Raw genomic sequence first — 6,000 nt, forward strand, 5'->3', positions numbered from 1 at the left:
TTGGGGTTGCATTCCAGAGTGACCTAAATTTCTCTGTTCATATCGACTCTGTGTGTTGCTCTGCCTCACGAATGCTTGGGTTTGTCTTTCGTAATTCTCGACACTACCATAATCCCGCTGTTTTGAGATTGCTGTACAATGCTCTAGTTAGGAGTATCTTGGAATACGCTTCTATGATCTGGAATCCTTACACTAAGTCTCTATCTGTGAAGCTTGAACTTGTCCAAAGACGATTTCTCAGACTGCTTTATAAGGAGCAATATGGGATTTACCCATACTTCCTTCAACATTCGTCATGGGTATGGTCGGCTACACTTCTCTTGACCACAGGAGGAGTGTTGCCCTCATCAAGTTCTTGTTTTCCATATTTAGAGGCTGTATCTCCTGTCCGTCTATCCTGGCTGAGTTGGGCCTTCATGCTCCAGAGAGTGTTATATGGACCCGCCATCGTCCCCTTTTTCACACTCCTTTGGCTAGAACTGTGGCTTTTAGTTATTCTCCCATTCCTCGCGGCCTCCGTTTCTTAAATTCACTGGATGGTGCCATTGACATTTGTCACGTCTCTCTTCATTCTTTGCACCACTTCTTAAGTTATGGAGGTCGCGACCATTTAGAAAGGTTGAGTTAGTGTTTTTAATTATGATTTCATGTTTTATTTAGCTATCTTTTCCTTATGTAATTTGTATATTTGTATTTATAATTTGTTTATTTAACTTGTATTTTTTCCATTTCCACTCGTCGCTTTGGAGCAATCTGTTAGACGAGTGTGCTTGATTAATTGATTTTGTAAAATAAAATAAAATAAAAAATAAAATAAAACTATCGTCACTTAGGGATATGATTTAAGATGGCGAATAAAGAAATCCGAGGCAATCTATTCAGCCGGTGCAACACAAAGACCACTTCCGCATCCGGACCAACCATTAAATTACGAGATGCCACTTACACCATTTCCGTTTTCAATTCGCGCTCCACTTTAAATTTAGGAATGTAAAATTAATAATAACGGAGGGAAAAGCGCGTTGACCTGCCCTGACCTCAACGCAAGCACAGGAAGTATGTAAAAAATTATGGAATTTCATTTCAATTGTATACGGAACGTTTCAATCGCCATTTGCAATTTTAATCACATGACCCGACCCCTCGAAAGGGGATTGACTTGTTTTATTGTTTTATTTTTACATACAATTCGTTCGCTTTGCGCATAATTAGCGTTTCATAATAATATTTATGATTTGATATACAATGTATGCAATTTCATTACCATGCACGAGTTCGTTCAACGCATTCAACGCATTCGTTCGTACTTTATCTATATTTAAATTTATAATTACACGTTCATTTGAATACTGCATGATTTAATTGTTACATATTATTACAAGGCGATGCGGGGTATACCCTCAATATACCCAATATTTAATCGCCACAATTCTTTATCATCTTAAAATAAAATAAAATTATATCACGCGCTCATATAGCCTATGCTTCACCTGTATGGAATAAAGCCTCGAATACTAATCTTAACAAGTTCCAAGTAATACAAAATAAATCCCTAAAAATAATTTATAATACACCCATAATTTCGTAATAATAAAAAGCATTTAAAAATCAAAATATTATTATTATCTACATAGAGTGTCACTACATTAATTATTCGACGTTCACTTTTTTACTTTATCTATTTAGTACGTAGTAACAAGAGATGAAGTTTTGTGATCATGCGAAAATTTGAACTTGAGATTTTGACTGTTTTGAAGTCGAAATCGATCACTGATCACGTTTTCATGATCTAGAAAAAATGTGTGTGTGTGTGTCTGTGTGTTTTGGGGATTTTTTGAACACCGTTAGTCCTATCGAACCAAAACTTGGTATCGGGTACTAAAATTCTTATAGACATGACGAAAATTTTTTTCAAATTTTTAAGTTGACCGGAAATGGTACCTCCCCTTATAGGTGTCCTCTTTTTTTAAAGTTTTTGAATTCAATTTCTCCCAAACCGCTGAATCGGATAAAATTTTTTTTACATGTTATAGAAATAATAATATATATAACCTTATATTTTTTAAATATTTTTATCTGAACCAGAAGTAGTAGTTTTACTCTAGAGAATCGAGGTTTTTTATGTTTTTCTCAGAAACCTTTTGGTTTATTGAACTGAAATTTTATATCTAGAAGTTTAAGCGTAATAGAAAGTTATGGATAAAATTTGGTAAGCATACCTCAACCGGAAGTGGCAGTTTACTCTTGTTCGATTTATCATCCACTATTTTTTTCGACCCCTTAAACATGTGTGATCTTCACGAAAAAATTCAAGTATAATTTTTGTATTAATGTAACCGGAAGTGGGTTTTTCTTCTCTTAGAAAGGTCAAAAATGTTGTCGCCTGGATCCTGTCCACACCCCTGAACGTATTATTTTTTTAAATATTGACGTTGACTGAAATGGCACCTTCCCTTATAAATAGGTGTATTCTTTTTTTAAGTTTTTGAATTCAATTATGTTCCAAACCGCTAACCAAATCAGACTGAATTGTTTTTACATGTAAAAAAAATTATAAATTTTATACAATAACATTTTTACCCCAACCAGAAGTAGTACTTTTACTCTAGAGAATCGAGGTTTTTAATGCTTTTCTCGAAAACTAAACGATTTCATATTTAAAATTTTTAGCTAAATACTAAGTATAATATAAAAAAAAATTAAAATGCAATATAAAATTTGGTGAATATCTGTCAACCAGAAGTGGCAGTTTAGTCTTGTTTGATATTTCTTCCATTATTTTTAAATACATACAAATGAATATTCAATTATAATCCTTGTATCAATGTAATGAAAATAAAAAAATAATAGAATCATTTAATTTAATCAATCGCAAGTGGATTTTTTCCTCTAAGAGAAGTCAAATATGTTGTAATAACAGGATTTTTTCCACACTACTGAACGTATCAAACTGAAAATTAATATTTGTATTATTTATGTACTAACTTAGAGTTCACAAGGTTTTGGCTAGAATTCGTAAACCGAAAGTAATAATTTTTTTTAAAACAATATTTCAATATTTTATTTTGATCTTTTAAATTATTTTCATATTCTTGATATTTCATGTTTATAATATATATATAGTGATTCTAAGCAATAAAAAAAAAATCGAAAAAAATCCGACAAGCAGAAGTAGAACTCTTGTCTTGTGTGAGTTTCCTAACATTTGCGCTCAATTTTTATCGAAAATGCTCTCATGTACATAACCAAATATTTTAAAGCATAAAAAATTTCATACATTTCTCCGTTATGCAAACCTACAGTTTTTAATTTAAAACTACCACATATACTATCATATGGTACACTAACTTGGATTATAAAATTTTCTATGATTCAAACTATTTTTCACACTCGCCTGAGAAACGCCGAGAAATACGATTAGTATTATTTTAAAATGAATTGTCCATCGATAAAAAATAATTGACAAAATCATTAGAGAAAATAAAACGAGCAGATAAATTTATAAGGTATGTATGTATGTACATTCGATGAATGAATTCGTTAAGTTTTCTTTGATTTTATATATCATATATCAATCATATTATAGGTAGATTATAGTAGAGCAACTGTACTTTTACATCCAAATATTGAAAATAATACAACATTTATATTTCAATATAGCATCAAATAAGAGTATTTCGTAGAAATGCCAAGATTTCATAAAATTTTTCATGGAACACTTTAAAATATATTATTAAATAAAATACGCAAGACTACATTTTCCGCATTCTGAATAAATATTTTCAAAACATCAAAAATTTAATATCGAGAAGAATACAAATAAACTTATATAAACATATATATAATAATGTATATTAAAATTATGCTCATCTACGAGCATAATTTTAATATACATAGTATATGGTCATGAAAAATATATATTAACAAACTTAACCTATGCTTCATCTGTATGGAATAACGCCTCGAATACTAACCTTTCCAAGCTCGAAATAATACAAAATAAATCCCGAAAAATAATTTATAATACACCCATATATACTAAATTGAAAAAACTGCATGCCATAAATAATATTTCGTTAGTTATAGACATTACTAACAAACTAACCAGTAGATTCTATGACAGAATCACTAATAACCATGTAATACTATGATTACTAACAAAATTAAATTAAATAATGTAATACTATGATTACTTACAAAATTAAATTAAATAATGTAATACTATGATTACTTACAAAATTAAATTAAAATTTTAAAATAGAAAATGATCAGTAGATCAGTAGGTAATAAAATAGTTATAGGATGTATTGTGAACATAATTTCGTGGTAATAAAAAGCATTTAAAAATAGTAATCAAAACTATTAAAGTTGCGGTTTGCTAAGGTACATTTATGTATGTTACATCATTCAATAGTTTCATTTGGTACGACAGTTTATGAGACTTCATACAAAATATCATACATTTTTCGCATATATTCGACGCAATATTCCAGACTAACTTATAATAATTGGATGAAGGTTGCAGAGTGAAATTGTAATAAAACAAACTGAGAATTATACTTCCAACAAAGAGTGACTGTAAACATTAGGAGACTGGTTAAAAAAAATGAATAAAATTGAAGCGTGAAATACCTATGTAGTATTTCGTCCTGAAAACGTCGACGTGGATAATTGAAATTTCACTTTCAAGGAATTTTATGCCTTTAATAAAATTTCCAGTTCGCGCAAATAAAAATTCCTAGTTTGTTACAATTTCTCCATAGGAAATTTCACCGTCGTACATAAAATATTAATTAAGTACTTGGCGAAAATAAAATGGTGTCGAGAGATCACTTTAACTTAAAGTGTGCCAATTTTTTTCAATTACCTAGATGATGATAGCACGATGTAAATTTGGTTGTTTCACAATATGAACACTTTTTCACCGGAAGTGATTGGGTTCACTTGCTATCAACCACACAACTGATATCTGATCAAAGCTACTAAGCTTTTATACGTGCGTTTAGTGTGCAAAGAATGCCCGGTAGACAGTGGCAAAAAAATTGTTCTAATTTTTTTGGAAATAATCTAAACTATAAATATGAATAGATATAAAATAGAATAGTCCAAATATATGAATGTATGTACCAACATATCTAATATATGTCATGCATCTGAAATTTAATATTAACTTTTTTCATGCGCAGCTACATATGTTTATTTTTTTATATTATACAGAAGGGGACAGTTAATTAAATAAAAAAAAAAAATAATATATAAAGAAAATGTAGGTATTTTATATAACCTATTTGTATTTTATTTTAACCTATTTGTCTAGTAACCTGCGCTCATCATTATTTTCATAATTGAATGTGAGTGTATATTTTATACATGTAGTAGGTATATTTTATTGACTTCATATATGTATTTACCTACATACAAACATATACATACAAAGGCAAAAATGAGAAATGGTGATAATGAAAAATGAAAAAAAAAGCATTAATGTCACCTGTAGTCGTTTATATGTACATATGTATGTTCGTACATACATTTTATTTAATTTTAAAAATCAATATCACAGAGACTTGACAAGTAGCCCCAAAGCGTCAATGTGGTTATAATACAAATATAAGTTAAAAAAAATCAAGAATAATAAAAATCAAGTAAGAAATATGTGCATATGATAAAAAAAACAAATAATAAAATTGAACGTTTTGATAATATATGTAGTTTAAAGCTACGGGCATAAGAGAATGGTTATTTTTAGAAATAACCATTCTCTTATACCAGTACCCATAGTCCAAAATTTAGGATTGCTAATAACATTAACATACTCCTATTTTTTTCTTTTCTTTTCTTTTATTATTATTATTTTTGCTGTCTTTTGTTATTCCTTGATTGTTCTGATTTACTGAATAAGGTTAATTTCAGAATCCCAGTTCGATACCCTAGACGCGTTACACTCTTTTCACTTGATCCTTTCAATACTAATTCCCAAAAATATTTTTATCTGCAGCG

At 29.4% G+C, this 6,000-nt stretch overlaps 1 protein-coding gene across 1 annotated transcript in view; it reads right to left on the minus strand.

Annotated features, from left to right (window-relative positions):
- Positions 1–4,965, minus strand: part of LOC143918411 (fatty acid synthase-like) — a 31,197-nt gene extending 26,232 nt beyond the window's left edge. Inside the window, exon 1 of the mRNA XM_077440330.1 lies at positions 4,868–4,965. The gene's annotated coding sequence lies outside the window, so the exon portion shown is untranslated. The remainder of the gene's footprint in view (positions 1–4,867) is intronic.
- Positions 4,966–6,000: the final 1,035 nt, after the last annotated feature.

The sequence above is a fragment of the Arctopsyche grandis genome, chromosome 10 (genome assembly GCF_051622035.1).
Source record: "Arctopsyche grandis isolate Sample6627 chromosome 10, ASM5162203v2, whole genome shotgun sequence".
Classification (NCBI taxonomy): Eukaryota; Metazoa; Arthropoda; class Insecta; order Trichoptera; family Hydropsychidae; genus Arctopsyche; species Arctopsyche grandis.